Below are 18,414 nucleotides of genomic sequence, written 5' to 3'. Positions count from 1 at the left end.
AGTTTTAGGACTGCTCAGTAACAAAGTTCTGGCACATGGCAGTCTTTCCTTTCCCTCCCAAATCCAAACAAGTCCAAATAAAACAGTCTTTACAAGTCTTTTCCACTGATTTGTATCTGAATTATTGTTTTCTAAGATCGTGTGTCAGGATTGTGTTTGCCTTCATGTTTGCCTTTAAGTATGTATGCATTTAGAGTACAAATTCTGTATTATGTCAAACCAGAGCAAATAATTTATGATAATAAAACTCAATTATCTTCAATTGAGTTTGTATAATTCTTTATTAATGCATTGTGGACACAGTTAAATAATTAACAGTTAACATTTTGAAAATAAATTTCAAGGACATGCTTAACATCTAAAAACTTGGATGAGAGCTTCTGAGTCAACAGAACCCCAAAGGCAGCCTCTCCATCCTACTTGTCCATAAACTCTTCGTGCAAGTGTTGACCACTAGAAACACCTCCCTCTGATTCATCTCATTCTCCTGCTGCCTGCTATGTCCCTCTTTCTGCTGCTGGAATGCCACTAAGTGAAGCAGAGCATCAGCTGAAAAAAGAACAAAAAGCCCAGCCTTGCAAGATAACTGGACAGTTTGTTTTATATGAGTTGGAAAGCTTCTGGGAAGAGCTAAAGCAATTTTAGTGGTGTTTGTTGTGATACTGTCTTGATAATTACATGCCGCCTCTTGGATATATCAACAAGGCATAACTAAAATGTAAATATCCAAGGCAGGAGAGATTGTGCAGGGAAGTGATCATAACTTTGTGTTAAGTGCAAAGGAAGCAGCTGCGTTTGATCCTTCTATGCAGGAATTTTGTAATAAGAATAATAGGGCTTGTCAGAGTCTGGTCTTTAGACATCTTGAAAGTTAGTTTTTGTTGCTTTAACTTGGCTTTGTATCAGGCCGTAAAAGCAACAAATAGCAGAAGCTGTTGGGACCATTTCACCTGTACTTCTGGCAGGACTTGAAGTGTGAGAGTTGATTATCTCCTTGGCCTTTCTTTTCAGTAGTAAATGTTTGTTATTTCCAGCTCACTGTTCTCCCCTCCTGTTCCTAACCTACAGGACATCAGCCTGTGCTTGCACGCCTGGTTTTCTTGTCTCTGCATTACTCCAGAGCCCTGTTTTGTTATCTCTGCCCTCGCTGAAGCTTTCGCAGACTTCCTGCTGAAATTTAAGACCCCTTTTTTGATTCTCACTTCAGCTGCTCTACTGTAACCTGTTTAATGATTCTCTCCCCTTGGTAGGTTTTCCACCTAGGCAAGCCTTAAATGGTGCAAAGCTCATGTAATTCAGCTCTTCCCTTTTGCTCCTGTGCTGCTTGTGTTGTGAACAACAGGTGGGATGTTCAGCTGTTCTTTTATTTGTTTCTTCCTTCGTAAAACCTGCTGCTTTTTTCTGTGGTTTCCTTTGTGGCCATGCCCTAACTGTGTTATTCTGAGCCCTTCGTCTTACTTCCTGGCACTTGGGAAACAATGCTGCTGGATTAGCTCTGATCTCTTACATGTTCTGCTTCCTCAGTCCTTGAGCAGAAGTTTTGAAACGGGCAGTGCCATGGTCCTTGTGCACGCTGTTCTACCTCTCCCTGCTGTGGTAGGGGGAAGTGACTCTGCAGGAAACATAGCTGTTGCTGTGGGTAGTAAGTGGAGAAATGAGTGGCATGGAGAAAATAAGCATTTCTCCAAAATTCTTGAAGCTATGAAACCTTTAGTGGGAGGGAGCACTTACACTCTCTTACACAAAAGCTGCGTCAGCAATGATTTATAGCTTGCCTTGCTAAATGGCTGGTGAAGAACGTAGGGGAAATCCAGTCTTGTTATTGAAATGAATTTACATGAGTCATCTTTAATATGGGTGATTTTTTGATCGTATTACAGTTTTACCTAATGATCAACCCAAACTGCAGCAGTGCTGTATCAGATGCTGTTTTACACATAGTAGAAGGTGGTCTGTGCGCTGAATAATGTTTTTTTTTTTTTTTCCACAAAACAGGTTGCCATATTTTCTATAGTGATTTGCTATTTGATATTAGACTTTCTGAAAGAGGACTCTGCAGAAAAAGCAGCAGTATATTGGTGTTTCTGTAGTACATCCTTGTGTCACAGAACAGCACAGCATTTCTGTTGCCACATTAAATTTGAAAAGGAGTGAGGGAAAAAGTTTGAGGGCTTTTTTAACAAGTTTTTATTTCTTTTTATCTAATGTTATAAATAAGCCACTGGAAACCGGAGTTATATTGAAATAAAGTCCTTTTGTGTGAGCAGTATGAATAGCACTGTTCGCAGTACTGAACCATCGTATTTGTTGGAGAACTCATCTTTTTATTTGCGTAATTTTTAGAAATGACAATTTTTGCATCAATTGGTTTGGGGGTCTTTTATTTGTATATGTGCATGCGTCTAGAGGGCATCTGCTTTGTCCCTTTTCCTGTTTTCTGAATAAATCGTCTGTCTGGATTAGATTAGTTGCCTGGTTTTATAGAGGAAAGGGAGAGAACTGTTAAATCTTCGTTTATACTGTGTCCTGAAAAGCTCTTCACTTAATCCTGGAGCAGTTCAAGCAGGAGGATGCGGAGGCAGACGGTGAATACATCCTGTTTGCCATGGAAGGCCCAAACTGCTAGAGGGGCTCCCACCTCATTGCATTGCATGAGGCTTTGTATCACACAGAGAAAGTCACAGTCTCAATTTTTGTCTGTTGAAACCTTTGTGTATTTTTGAGCATGTCCTAGTTTAAATAAGGAGTGATGGATGTAGCCTATACTGTCAATATAGCAATTCATTTGCCTTTAGGGTCTGAGTTCCCACTTGACTAGTCCTTCATGACTACAGTCCCCCTGCCCTGCTCTGGAATCAGAGCCAGCGTAAGGATGCGTATAGTTCCTTTTGCTCTGGTTAAATGAGATTATGACTTGGATTACAATGACATGTTACTTCTGTGCTGAAGTAACGCAGAAATCTGGGATTAGCTCAGTTTTCGTTTTAGTTTGATGCTTCATCTTTTAAAGCAGCAGAGTACCTCTGATTCTGCTGTGTAGATTTAAATAAATGGTAGTGACTTTGTAGGTTTGATGTCTCACATGACTCTGAATTGATCTGTGTTCAGGTGAAACACAGTTTAAAATGAGTGAGTTCATGATCCTTAATTCAGATTTACCTTTTAGATAAATACTTGCTAGTGCCAGATGGCAGAGCTGCTTACAGCAGAGGTGGATAACAGAGCATGTCCATTTCTGTATGTTATTTGTGCAGCAAATCTGATTTTTTTTTTTTTTTTTTTAAAAAGACAGCATTGCAATATTCTAGATTGCACTAAAAAGCCAGTAACTTCATCAGGTTTCCTCTGTGTGATAGGTAAGTGTATTTTAAACTCCATATTCCTGAAATACAAGCAGCTATAAAAGATTTCTTGTTTCCTTTCAGAAATAGACACTAATAGTCTGAAGCAAAAAAATTTGTTTTCTCCCTGGCATCGATGTTATTTCTGTTGGGCAACTGGGGGGGCTTCTCCTGAGGACATATGGACCAACATGGTAAAATGTTGATTCTTTTAATGCACATAGAAGGACGTGAAAAAAATAATACCCTGTTGACAGTGTCTTCTGTTGTTTCAGGAAAGCTTGCAAGAAGAGTTCTTTTAGCTCTGTATGTTAGTATGGAGTATTTGTATGAAAAGGATTGCATCCCAAGTATTACTGTCACTAAATATTAGTATTGTGGCTGTGAATACATGACATAAAAATGCATGCAGCTGCGCTGTCTTTCTGTTATAAACTCTCTCTCAATGTGAGTGCCTGGGAAAAGTTCATGAAATTATTCTCTGTTCCTGAGATAAGTGGATGACTTTCAATTGGATTTTGGTAAACAGGAGGTAGTGAGTAATAGGAAGAATGTGGCCTTTGTGGTTTTGAAAGATTAGAAAGATTTCTAATTATTTTCCCATAGCTTTGTAGACTCATTGGTGAGAAGGTGGTATTAAAAATGCTGATACTTCTACAGTAATTTTACACAGAACAGTTGCCTGGAAAAGTTACTACTCTTTTGCTAGTACATATGCAGTGAGGCAGACTTGCAAACTAAACCAGAAATGGACTTTGGGAAGAAAGGCTACTGGGGAATTAGAGGGGATTCTTCTTGGCTGCCCTCCTATGAAGTCTGCAGTTCAACTGGGGAATAGATGGGAACTGGGACAAGTTTGATCTCGAATTTATGAATTTCAGAGAAATTGCTTGTGATTCTATATCAGAAAGTAAGTTGAGAGTGCTTATGTTTGCTGATTGGCCATTTTTAGCATTTAAAACGTAGTGTGAGTAGGCATTCATACTGTCATGTAATTTCCTTTTTCCCAATATTAGGTATTGCTTGTTACTGGACCGAAGCAGCTTAAATGAAGTTTCAGTCTGAAATTGGTCTTGAAGGGATGTGGTGTCTTATGGAGGATCTTATGAGAGGCCCTACAGGGCTTTGCCTCTTTACTGAATGTTCACAAACAGTTTATACAATCAGTTTATCTATAGAACTTTCACTAAAATACATGGAAGTAGTCACTTCCAGGTGTGGGCAATGTTATAGATTAAAGTGAGAAATGGGAGTTGAAGGGAATTGTGTTTGACACAATTCATGCTTCGAGGACCCAGACCTGTGGTCTCTGGAGCGAAACCACCACTACCGTTGCAAGAGGTGCTCAAGAGGTTTATTTTGGTGAGCTCCACAAAGCCATGGCTGGAGGGATCAGAGTAAAATACAGTCAGAAGTGTCTCCTGTGCAGCAACCTTAATTTGTCACCTTTATTGCTACACGGTGAAATTACATCCTTTATTGTTGCCTCCCTCTTACCAGCATCTTTTGCAACTGAATGCACACGAGTATTATTGCCCTTTTAACTGATATGGTCTGAGAGAGACTGAATCGGTTATCTGAGGAACTCCTCTGTAGTGAAACCGCAAATGCCACCCAGGAGTCAGTTCCTGTGGGCCTGAGTAGGCACAGTGAGAAGCGACTTTGCTGTCTGTGGGGCAGGCTGGATCGTGAAGGGCAGAGATGCCTGCAGGCAGGAGACCAAGGTAGCAACAGTCCTCCTGGCTCCTGCCATCCAGCCCCCTTCTCCTCCCTTTCTGCCATGAAAGCCTCATTTCTGCCAGCTGGTCTGTGCCCCAGAGAGGGAGGTGGTGGCAGTTTGCATGGGGCAGTTGGTGTGTTTTGTTTTTCCCCTTGAAGAAGAGCTCTCTTGCAGGATCCTTCTGAAGATGCCATGTCATTTCAGTGCATGGGGGTAGCAAAAAGGGTGGAGAACCTTCAGGGTACAGAGAGGAGTGGGAGAGGGGACCTAGTTGGGCATGTGGAAGAATAAACTTCCATTTGCATAGGGAGCACTTGAAGGAAGCAGCTGCTTTTGTGCTTGAAAGTGATGGGAGGCTGCCAGTGTGTGCGTGTGTGTGTGAACTGAGGAAGTGAGGCGCTTGGCTTCAACACCCATGGTGTCTGAATTTTGACTGCCTTGTAAATGCTTTGCCTTTTTTGTGGTGTGCAAGTATTTCCTAATAGCTCAAGAAGAACTGAATGTTCTTTTCTGTGCTTGTTATTGGGATTTATATTTCAGATATGTAAACATCCCCACAGCCTTTAATTTCATGGAAAATCAAAAAATATCACAAGGGGCCACTGGTAAGATTTTATTGAGGTGTAGAAACAATTTGGCACACGTAACAATCATCTCTTTAAAACTGGGGGTGTCTTTAAATACCAATTTTAGGTAAAACTTAGCAACAAATGGAGGGCACAACACTTATCAGTGAAGATCTGCTTAGTTGATGTTTTATTTGTGATAACTAGCAGACAAGAACTCTCCAGTAATTTGAATTTGTGAAGATTTAATACTGCTTCCTGTCATGGACAAGACGTCCAGGAAAAATGGGGAAGAGTCGTTCCTCCCTAGCACAGTGCTTACTTGTCACTAGCAACATTCACAAACCTCTAAAAGGCTTCTAAGAGAAAGAAGGGAGTTGTCAAATAGGCATTTGGAAGGACTGTGGTAGCTGATGGAGAGTGTAATGTTTTGCAGCATTTATTTTTTGGAAGTATGACATCTTTCCCAGCTTCCCTACAACTTGCACTTTTTTTCCCCATTCCTCTGTGATTCATATTTCTGGGACCCAAGAAAACAGTGTCTTCACAGTAAATGTGACTATTTATACACAGAAATTAATAATGCAGCCTAGATTTCCCCATATAGTGCTGCACATTTCATGGCTAGAGTGCCCGATGTTCCAATTCGCATCAGCTCTCAAGTTGCTTTTGGGTGTCTGTAAAATATGTCTGTGTGACAAGGTCACTGAAATGGATCACCCTAGAAGGAAAACCCATCTTAATGTCAATGACATCTCAGGGATTTGTATAAAACTGAACACCCTCAGAAAATTACCATTTCATTACAATCCATGAAGATAATTTTCACCCATTACTACTCAGATGTTTGGTTTTATAATGGAATATTTAGCCTGAAAACATAGCCTCCTGTGATAAAAGAGAGCATGTGGGCATTTGGTAGCTAAGAAAAATGTGACACTAATATAATAAATGAAACAAGGGGGTGAAAATTTTATGTACTGGACACCATTCATTTACTGTCAAAAATATTACAAAACTGTTCAAGTTGATTCACCGTGGCCCTGGGTGTTCTTCATACACCTCTTCTCTTCTGCATAAGCATGTAGTAAATGGTTGGATCAATCAGGCTTGTAATGGCAAACCAGGGCTTCTCTTTAGTATTTAAAATAGAATGTGAAATACAGGATCCACTCAAGCAAACCAGTTTGACCTTGAGAATGTATTTTATAATCTTCTTTTCCTTGCTTTCCATTTTGCAGGACAGCACTCGTTAGCTAGACTGACTTGTAGAGGAGTGTATGTGACAACGTTGAGGAACAGACCTAATGTCGGGGCATGCTGTGGGTTGTGGCTCCATGTTTGTTCAACATAGGGAGGTACTGGCATGTCCTATGATTTTCTTTCCATGAAAATCAGTTGCAGAGCAAGGTAAATTGTGACTGTGTTTCTGCCTGACACAAAGTTGTGACTCATTCAGGAACACTGCCTTAGCTTTAGGAATTCTAAAGCACTGCTGCAACTGGTGATACAGATACAGTCACAGATGTGTGTTTTTTATTTCTTCCCATGTAGGAGCTGAAAATAGCTGAAGCTTTAATGTTGTGAAAGTACAGGTTGCATACATAATGCAAGCAAATCTGAAATAATTCTAGGGAAGTCAGATCAAGACAAGGCAAGTTTCCTCTTTTTCTGCAAGGCATATTTTGATATAATGGTGGTAGCATTTTGTGTAAGTTAGTACTGCAGAAGGAGTTCCCACATTGATCACAATAATAATTTGCTCAGAGTGAAGAGAGTTTATGTTCTTTAAAATCCTGAAGACTGGTGTTTCAAAATGGGGAATATGAGGGAAGACTTCAGGAAATAATACATGGTTTGCAAAAGGGTTTAAAGAATGTTACATTTTATTTGCCACAAGGCAGAGATCAGACAGAGCACAGCAGGAAACACAGTATATTCTACTTTGTCTGCTTGAGGTTTGGGGTCATAACTATCTTGACCTAGAAAAAGAATGTGCTGCCTGGGTTTGTAGGCTGATTATTGGAAACTTGAGCCCTTAAATATGTTTACGGGAAATGTCTTCTGAGCTGCAAGGGGTCTGACAACTTTGAGTGTGCTTTAGTTTGCAGTTCTGCTGTCATGTGGTTCATTGTCAGCTGCTTGTCCGCTGCAGAGAGGTTCCCACTCCTCAAATTTGCCAGCATAAACAGCAAATATAGTCCATCCCCAGCTTGGTTCTGTCAGAGTGCTTTGGTTTAAATTGTACCTTTTGCAAACTGTTCTGGTTTGCTCTATTTTTCTGTCCAAGTATTCTAGGTGGTGGTGGGGGGTGTGTTTGGTTTTGTTTTTTTTTTAAATAAGTTTAGGTTGTACCAACGTGCAGTTTTGCTGACAGGTAGGAGGAGGGAAAAGCGAGGACAAACGGTGGGAAGCAGTAGCTTAGATTGTCTCAACTCTCATGGAAATAGCATGTCTGTTGGACTGTGCCTGGATAAAAGCTACCAAAGCCAGCCTCTGGGCAAAGTAGCTCTGTTTTTCTCTGTTTAACTAATGGTCAAAATCACACCTGGTGTCATGGGTTGCAGGTACCCCTCAGAGAAGTTGATACCACATTTAATTGCAAAGGAAAGGGGTTAGTTGTTCATTCCTCCCTGAAGTGATTTAGATGCTGTCCAGTGAGTGAGAAAGAGGGAAGGAGAGAGGATGGAGGAGGATGTGAGGGATTTTCAGTAGGAGCATGTACACGCCTTGTTGTTCTTACCTTTGCTTTGTATCACACTTAGAGGTTTCTCCACAGGGAATAGTGTCATGTGCTTCACTTTCTGCAGTATTTAGGAATAATGGTGTGGCAGATTTAATTGAGAACTGGTGTTTTCCTCCGTTTGTATGGTAACCCTGGTTGCAAGTACGAGTGACTGGGAAAAAAAAAAATCTCACTATATATCATTTCCTTACAGTAAAGGATCTGAATAGCTTTTAAAATCTGGCAGCAAGCACCAAGGCTTGAGCTGCCATCATCAGCCAATTGCAAAACAATTTCTATATGGTTTTAATTAAGCAAAAACATGCTGCAGTCTTTGAAGAAACTTTTTTTCTATAATCATCATTTCTTAACGCAGAAGGCCAGAGGCAGAACATGCCAAGAAGCTGGTGCTCTGGTGTGGTCTGCGCATTACCACACTCTGCCGTGGTTTTACTGCTATTACAGGGCAATGTAATTTGTAAACTATTGACACAGGGTGAAAAAGAGGGGCTTGAGTTGGTGCCCAGTTAGATTCCTCCATATACAAGTGACATTGGACTCTCAGGGCTTACTACCTCAATTTAGTTGTTACAGCTAAAGCTAGCACTTTAGTGGTTCTTAATCAGGTACCAAAGCACAACAGAATTGGAGTGCAATTAAAAAATGTGATTGTGTCAAACTACAGGCAGACTCTAGTTGAAGAACCAAAGTTGCTTTTAGAATGGGGTGCAAAGCAGGAGGGCACCTGTGGGAGGTCAAAACTTGCTGGAGGATTGGTAGGTTGGACTTGCCTTCTTTGCAGAAGTTGCAATATTCTTCTAAAAATCACACTGATGGACTGATTTTAAAACATGTCACTCTAGAATGTGTGATTTCCGATGTTGCAATGCAAAAAGGATGTGACTTGCTGATGGTAGTGAGCAAGGTACGAATACAGCTTGCCAGCAGAGAAACTTGGTGTAGTAACTAGGTCGCATTGGCTCTATTTTACAGATATGTGAGCTCAGCCACAGAGATGGAGATTTGCCTGTGGCCACAAAACTAGTAATTTTTTGTCATAGGGTTGTAAATAGAATTTTTAGATTCCTTTATCACCTCTGCCATTTTCATTTCTTCATTTTAAGTGAAACAAATAATAATTTACCAGGTTTAAGTAGTTACATTAACTGTCCTGAAGGTGAACGGTGGTACAATATATTACAGGGTTATAATGTAGCAGGTCCGTTATATCAGCCCTTGATCTTGTGACTGTGGCTGGCTGTGAGTTGCTTTGTGAATAGCTTTCATGGTGTCTAGGGAGCTTTCACAATACATGCCCTGCTTTTAGAATGGAAAAAGAAAAAATAACTATACTAAATCAATATAGTTGAAGTTATAAAGGATACCAAATTGGAACTTTGTGTGCCTTCACTGAATTTACCAGAATAAAAATTATTTAAAATAGTAAATGACTTTGCCAAAAACTATTGCATATCACGTTTAACCCTGAAAAGAACTCCACATAATGACAGTTGTCTCTGTCCTCATTGAGGAACTCTTCAAAAGCCAGGGTAAGTAAAATGCTTTGTAACTTCTCATCTGAACTGACAGTCACAGACTTGAACCTTAAGTTTGTTCTGCCTTCAGCTTGGATATTGAAAAGAGAAAAAAACTTGAGCTGCATTATAGGCCACTTCTGAAAAGAGGTATAATTTTGTAAGAAATTTTAGATGCTTTGCTGATGAGTGTGTAGAAGCATAGGGCTGGATAGAGTTTCTTGAGTCTAGTCTTCAGACTGGCATGATGCTCCTTTTACATGAAACCCAAGTTTTAAACTAGCTTTCTTGGTTACTATTATTCCAGTTAGGTTAGTTATTTTGTTCATATTCTATTTATCTTACTGCTTTTTTCACCTCTCTGATGTTTAGCTCTTGCCATGTATTTCTGGAGAGCAAATTGTAACTCACCTCAGCCTCTAATTTGCCAAGCTTAACAATTTCTTGGTCTGCTCTGTGGAGGCTGACTCTCTGTTGTCCTCATAAGACTTTCTCTACATGTGTTAGAGACTGAGGTGGACAGTTTAACTTCTTGTAGCCAGTGTTCCTGACTCAGTTTCATTGCGGCTTTTTGTACTGGCAAGAGCAATTCGCTGGTACAACTTAACAGTATCTACCTTTTTTCTGTCTTCATTATCTCAATCATATCATTATCCACAACTGGATAAAGCCCTGAGCAACCTTGCCTGATCTGAGAGGTGAGCCAGCTTGGAGGAGAAAGCTGGACTATCCTTACCAGCCTGAATTACTCTGTAAAGTCAGATTCCACTACCTCTTGCTGAGGAGTGGGTTCCCTCTTGGAAAGAGATGTGCAGTGGAGTAATCATTAAGCAGAGTGTGCTGAATGCAGTAGTATTGCTTTTCTGGGTTTGGCTTCAGCTCTTCTGTAATGTCTCAGCCTGCAAGATGCTGTGATGCTGCAAAGGGGCAATTGTGCAGCTAGGCTACGTGGATTCACATAAATTCTCTTTTATTCTGACAGGATTGTCATGTTACTTGAAAAAAAGAAAGAAAAAAAAAAGGCTGTATCTGATGTGGTCATGTCTGGACTATAGCAGGAGATAGTAAATTCAGTAGGACCACATTAGGGAAAGCCTGTCTCTTGCCTTCAGGGTCAAAGGCTGAGAAGGTGAGCTAGAGTATTCAACTGGCACCCCATTTCCCATCAGATTAATCCACATTTCACTCTCCAGTTTAGTCCCTCATCCTGATGCCCCACTTGTTTATACTGTGTGTTACTTTGCTTCTGGAGTAAGTGAGCTGGTTCCATGGACTGCTCCCCATATGAACAGCACTGGGCCAGGTTTGTCTGTGTACCTTGCCTTGCTCACCATCCTGGCAGGTTTTGCAGTATCCAACACCCCAGCTGCCCTCATGCCAGGATGCAAGACAACTGCTTCTAGTTTACCACTGTAAAGCACCATTCTGTTGGGTTGCAACACAGCTCTTGCACTATTTCAGAAACTGTAAACCCGAAAATTCAGAACAGTACACTCACAAAATAATGATTGTGTTTTAAGATCACCATAGGAACTGAGAAGAGACTATGGGTGAAATGTTAAGAGTACTGTGTGACACCTGTGTTAGGCAGAACTGAGGCAGCCCTGGGCAGTGTGACGGGGAGCCTCCCCTGCACCTCAGGGCCTCACTCAGGGGATAACCCCAATAGCTGGTGGATTAAACGGTCTAGATGTTGGATTTGGCTGGCTACAGAGGGAGCCTAGGAAGGCTGTAGCTTTTTCAGGTTAAGGTTAACTTTCATGTCTAGCTGCCTTACTTTCCCGCCATGTGGATTGTGTATCTGTTTGACAGTGAACTTGGATAAGGATTCTGGACTGATTGATTTATGGGATAAAACATGCTAGGAAATGTCTTGATTATACTTCTTGAAGGGAAAAAACCCTGTTAAGATACCTATTGTTTAGGTGTGGTGAGTGATGTTGGTATGGTCAAGGACAGTATGTTCTTTGTCATGGAAGAGCTATGGGTGTTGGCAGCAAGAAATGAAACTCTTGAATCTCTCTACCAGTGGGATCTGAATTCAGTCTGGACCTGCAGGAAGTAAATATCGTTTGGGGGCCTGGGTTCAGTTGTTAGCATTTCTGTTTCGCAGAGCATCCTCTTGGGGAAGGAGTTGCAGTGCTATGTGGTAACCCCAACACTGACTGCAGCTGAAATGAGCAGACGGGACAAGGTAGCTGAGTTGAGAAGCTATGCTGGGAGAGCTCAATTGTTGCTGGTGACGTGAAGTAGCTACTTTACTGAGCTTCCTATACCATAACTGTATTGAGTCTTTTACAGACTTAATAGAAAAGTGTTTTAGTTAAATGTAGTGTATTTTTGTTAATATAGTAGAAGGGAGATGTACATCACAGTCCTTAAGTGTTAATTGTTACAGTAAGAGTACCTGATTCTGAAGTTTCTCTTTTGGCTTTATTCTTGTGTTCTCATTCCTCAGAACTGATCCACAGTCCAAATTCTGTTTCACATGGTAAAGGAGCTGTGTTATAAAATGTTCATTTTTTACAAGTTTAGTGATTTTTTTTTTTAATTGTTCCTGTATTTATTGCTTTCCCCCAACATTTTTTTCCTGTACTACTAGCTGGTTTATTTGGGTCCATTCAGTCAGAAACTGTTTGTCCTATTTGTGTCTTTCAGGCTTTATTAAAAAAGAACTGAATGCACATGCTGGATTTCTTCCATGGAAGATGGAGTAAGGTAATAAAATTTTAGTGATTGCTACTATAATGTGTGATGCTCTGTGGACACTGAATGCAAAGGTTCAAAGATTAAATAAATCAGAGGCAGATAAACCAAAAGGAATTTCAGCCTCAGAAATTAACAAAGTGCTGACAAGATCCTATGTTCTGGTATCAGTGGCATGCTTACCCTGTGTTTTGTACTGTGGCCAGAGGTTTTCTGTTATCATTGGGTGTATTGTCCACAGAAGCTAGTGGCACTGTCATTTGTTCATCTTTGAACAAGTGATGTGTTTCTGGAAGTTTCTGAGATTTAAAGTACAGCCTATGCTGAAAGGCTGATATTCGTCACCTGTTTCCATCATAAGAACAAACTGGTGGTTCTTTAATTTTCCTCCCTTAAACATCCTGGGTCAACAGAGATGGAGGAAGGCAGATCCACCTCACTGAATGTTTCTGCAGCATAGAGCAATATCCTGAATCTTGTTGGGCACTTCACAAACATTTGTCAGGTATTTAGTTCTCCACAGTGAAAGTGCTACTTTATGTCCTGTGATGTAGCAGGGTACAGAGGCTGATGGTCACATTACTAGGCCCTGAGAGGTTAATGTGTGTCCTGGTGGGGTTCCTGTTAGCAGAAGACTCTTGTGAGAAGACTCTTCCCCACTCGTTTCCAAGCAAAGTTCAGTAATAGTATTCCTCTTGCTTCCTGTAGGCCAGAGTAGCTGTTGGTGATACCATGGACTGGGTTATTTAACTGGGGCAGAATGGAATACAGTGCACAATGGGATGCTCCAGAGGCTTGTGTGTAATTTTTTCCTTTCACCATCTGGAACCATTCAGTGAAGAATAACTTGGGAATCAGGCGTGCACTTACAGATCTTTCTTGATCTCAAGAAGGCAGGGATGAAGTTGCCAGAAGCAAATTAGCATTGCCAGACTCTGTAGCTAGCTTTACTCTGACTTAAAAGGAGTTGCAGTAATGCTAGTGATTCGTATCATCTTTCTTTCTTCTATTAATCATTGTCTGCATTGGAAAAGATATGCCTGGGGCAATCCTGCATCTTCATCCAGTTCAGTGCTGCTTCTTGCTGAAGAAATTAAAAGATAATTGTCCTTCTTCCCCAAGACAGCTATGTCTTCTCCCCGTGGGGTCTGTCCCCACACTTTCAAAGAAATCCATAACAATAGAGGAAAAAACCAGCATTTGGGGCTCCCCTACAGGGATATCGTGTCATCCTAATTAAATGTTTCTCAAATATGGCCCAGGCTGTGCAATCAACTCCGTATAGACAGATCCCACTGCTCATTTGAAGCTTTGTGTTAGGTTAGGTCTGGAGAGAAAATAGGAAAGAAAGAAAGAAAAGAGAATGCCACCCACTTTTGTTTGCCTGCTTGCTTAGCATTTTGGTGCATATTTTCTTACAACTGATTTGGATTTAGTGGCTTCATTACAAGTCAAACTCAGTGTTGCATATGTAAAGCTCCACATAACTTTTTTTGATTGAAGCTACTTAATGTGTGTGTATAAAACACAGTTTCTCTCCAGTGGCACCCTTTTTAAGAAGCAGTCTCTGCTTTCTCTTCAGTCAGTTCTCTGGGTGACATCTCCAGAAAATGTGCCCTGCTAAAACATATACTGGTATAGGTGCCAAACGGACAAACTGCATGAGTGACTAAGGAGAGGTAATTGTTATTAGCACAGCAAGCTGCTTTATGATTGTTGTTGTTGCTTTTACTGCAAGCTTACTGTCTGCTTTTACGGTTTGTTTTTTAACAAAACCCAGCATTCACTAGTTTGTGCCTTCCCCTCTTGCTTTTCCCTTTTTGCCAGTTTGTAAAGTATATTCAAACGCAGAGCAAGCCATGTGCAGTGATCCTGTTTCTTAGACCATAATGTTCATCAACCTCTTGTTAATGTTAGATCGATTGCACGCACTGTGCCGGATTGGTATGCATAATTGCAGTAACTACATGTGCAGTTATTGCATAATGTGAGGCACTTGGCCTTTCAATTGTGTTCTATATTCCATTAGGTGTTTTTCTGACTGCTGATTATAGTCTACAGAGTTAACCATGACTTTAGCAGTGAAGACAAAAATGAAGGACTGAGTTTGAGTAATACCTTAAATGAAGGCATAATCAGATTGAGTAGAGCCTGAGTGCAGGGAGAGAGACAGAAAGAAGGGTAAAAGAACATGATGATACATGGCTAATGAGAATGGCTGTAGAGAACACAGGGTCAGGGAGAAGGAGGCAGCACAATTTCAGATATTTTAAGTGTCTGGAGACTACAATGATCTTGGGTTATTACTTTGTTTCTTTACTATGATGACTTCTGTCTCTTTTTACAAGTATTTAACCCACATTATGTTCTGCTCAAGCACAAAAATAAATTAAGGGTTTTCGGGAATTAAATGCTACTTTTACATCAAGGCATTTAAAGTGTTTGGAACGTTATCCTGTCCAAGTTTACGTTCAATTCAATAACATTAATTTTACTCCTGTGTTTGCATTTTCATTATAAAGCTGTTACAGTGTTCAAATTACAAAATGTCTGGTAGCTAATTGTTAATAATCTCAGCATTATCCTTGGGAGACACATGGATGAACTACCATAGAGTCATTATGATTTCAGAAATAATTGTTTCACTAAAACATACTGAGAGGATTAACACTTAATTTGAACCATCTAAACCAACCCTTAGCATCAGCTGCCTACCATACTACTTTAATTCTTGGAAACTTTGCATATGGATCATTTGCTAATGCCAGTGGTATTTTTCATATAGCTAGGAAGATAAGATAGGAGGTGACCATGCGGGTCCTCAAGTCCAGACCTCCATATATCAAAAGGTCCGGACTGTGCAGTACAACCACTTGCCAACTCTCTGTATGGTCTCCAAGGCTAGGTGGAATATAATAGCTTGAAACACTGTAATAAAAGCCAAAAATCTGTAGTGGTATGTGGTGGTTTGACCTTGGCTAAATGCCAGGTACCCACCAAGTCGCTCTATCACTTCCCCCCCTTTCCCCTTTTTTTCTCAATAGGGCAAAGAAGGGAAAGAAAATAAGATAGGAAAACAAAACAACCCTTGTGGGTAAAACAACAGCAGTTTTAATATAAGCAAAGCGAAGCAAAGGTCCGCACGCGGAAGCAAAAAAAAGAAAACAGATTTATTCTCTACTTCCCATGAACAGGCGCTGTCGGGCCTTCTCAGGAAGCAGGGCTCCAATACGCGTAGTGGTTGCCTCGGAGGACCAAGGGTGACCCCACCCCCTTCCTCCTTTCTCCCAGCTTTATACTGAGCAGATGTCATATGGTATGGAATATCCCTTTGGTCAGTTTGGGTCAGCTGTCCTGGTTGTGTCCCCTCCCAAGATCTTGCCCACCCCGTCCCACTGTGGGGGGGAGGAAATGTCAGAAAGAGCCTGGGTGCTGTGTAAGCACTACTCAGCAGTAGCCACAACACCAGTGTGCTATCAACACCCTGCCAGCTCTCAGCATAAAACACAGCACCATGAGGGCTGCTACAGGGGAAAACCAATTCTGGCTCAGCCAGACCCGGTACACGGTAGTATACCTCAGACTGGGGCATTGCTAGCATGCTAGTCTCTGCAGAATAAATAGCAGAAAAGGCTCCTAGTCATTTTTAGCTTTAGCGCATGATTTTTCATAACTTTTGGGAGGGCAGGGCGGATGGGCTTTAAATACCTGAGGGTCAAATTTTCAAATACGTGTCTTTAATCTGGACTCAGACATCTCAGTAAAAGTTCTTTGTAGACACTGAGCGCCTGCAGCCCTTGGTGAAGTCAGGAGCAGTTGTCAGTGACCCCAGGTCTCCCAGGAAGTCATGTCAGTCTTAAAGTCTGCATCAGGAGAAGTCTTAACTTTTCTGCTCATTTCAGTAGGACTGAAGCTTATAGTTACGCCTGCCCCTAAGCTGAGTTGCCTTCCTGAACCAGGGTTTATTGAGGTGCCCCATAGGTGTTAATGTAGGCAGAGCCCAAGTAGAAGTTTTTAGCCATGATATTCAGAAGGAATCTTAACTGTCTGCCCGTTTTGAACATTGTGCGACATGTACAGACAGCTACAAACCTACTTCTAAAGCACAAGGATGCACAACTCACACTGCTGCTGTTTGAAGAATGAATCAATAAGTGGGTGTCTTAAAATTCAGGCCCAATTTGTCTGAAGGAGGCAACATACACACGTATCACCTTTTAACAAGATGGTTGCTTTTAGCTCAAGGCATAGAAATGCCAATTTGAGTGAAAAAGCTTAAAATTGCAGACTATGGGAAGTTTTGTGTGCTTCTAAGGTATTTTTTGCAAATTTTTTGCATGTGTATGGCAAGCTGACAGAGATATGAAAGTGCTGAAACAACAAGAAAAGGAAAAGAAGAAAAAAGGTTCTTACATCCTATCGATCAGTTTTCTTGACCTGGATAGTGTATTTATCCTTTTTAAAAGACTTTAAATTTTATCAAGAAAATCATGCCTCAGCCCAAAAACTTTTCCAGATGTAGCATGCTTAAGTAAGTCTACATGAACATATTTAACAGTTTGTGAATATAAGAAATTATACTGAATGGTGGGAATCTAAGGTACTGTGTAGCTCTTAAAGAAGCTTGTGAAACAGAGATCTCGGAAGTATCTCAGATTCACACTGGGATTGACCATATCAAGTTGAGCAAGAGCCCTAGCTATATCTTGCTGTATATGTTGTGATTTGGGAGTCTCAGGAGCTTTCAGGAAATCTTGAGTATTTTACTCATCATTTCACATAGCTTTTTGTAATCTCAGAAGAAGCATCCAGTTTTCACATCTCTCGTATTTTAAAAGCAAAGGGACTTTCTGGCTGTCAGAGTGACTTTTTAAGTTGTTGTATTGGGAATTCCCAAATTGTGAATTTCTTAAAGGTACCTCTTTTTTTTTTTATTGTGAAATTAAAATATACATCTGTTATTAAGATTTTTTAGAGAAGTTTTATTACTTGATACTACTGAATGTTATATATATCTCTAAGGAAATGGAAAATATGATCTAGGCAACTTCAGGCTTGTTAATTTGACCTTAATAACCTTAGAAATTTTTTTGAAGGAATGAATAATTAAAGACATGGGAGTTGAGTGGAAGGAGGATGAAACATGATCTACTTTGCTGAGGTAGGTCATGTCAGACTGACCTAGTATCTTTTTTTAATAAGAAAGTAGGTTTTTTAGAAAAACAAAAAATGTGCTAGATCTGGTCTCTCTGGATTGTACTGAACTATTTAACATGGTCTGCATCAAAATTACTGTTCAAGGTGGAGAAAATTAGGTTAGTGTAAGAACTGTAGACTCATGCAAAGAACTGGCACAAGGGAAGACAACAGGAGGTAGATACATGAGATTAATTATTATTTGGGAGTTGACTTGTTTAGTTTTCTTGAGGCTTTTTTTTTTTGGTTGAGTTGATTTTGTTGTCATGTTGGATTGAAAGCAGGATATTGAAACTTGCTGATGGGAGGAGGACATTAATTTCCAGTACACAGTTTTAGATGGAATGACTATACAACTGTACAATTAAGTAATACTAAAGGGATGGAATTCAACACAGCAAATTGTAAGGCCACACACTGGCAGGAACTTACTTTCTGAGTTTAACCTTGGTATCAAAATTAGCAGTCTAAACTCTTATGTAATCAGTGGAAAGAGGCAGATTTTTAAATTAGGCACCCAACTTCTGCCTTTCTTTCTTGACTGTTAACAGCCTAGGCACCTGACTGGCATCTGTGCTGAATGCTTGAATAGTGCTACAGCCTCACCTTAGGAAGTAATACAACA

At 40.4% G+C, this 18,414-nt stretch overlaps 1 protein-coding gene across 14 annotated transcripts in view; it reads left to right on the top strand.

Annotated features, from left to right (window-relative positions):
• Positions 1-18,414, top strand: part of INPP4A (inositol polyphosphate-4-phosphatase type I A) — a 134,172-nt gene that overhangs the window by 40,237 nt on the left and 75,521 nt on the right. For all 14 annotated transcript variants that reach the window (XM_074859013.1, XM_074859016.1, XM_074859014.1 and 11 more), the window contains exon 2: positions 12,546-12,605. The gene's annotated coding sequence lies outside the window, so the exon portion shown is untranslated. The remainder of the gene's footprint in view (positions 1-12,545; positions 12,606-18,414) is intronic.

Source organism: Strix uralensis, chromosome 2 (assembly GCF_047716275.1).
Source record: "Strix uralensis isolate ZFMK-TIS-50842 chromosome 2, bStrUra1, whole genome shotgun sequence".
NCBI classification, from domain to species: Eukaryota; Metazoa; Chordata; class Aves; order Strigiformes; family Strigidae; genus Strix; species Strix uralensis.
Note: the sequence above shows the minus strand (reverse complement) of the source record. Positions and strands in the feature narration are given on the sequence as shown.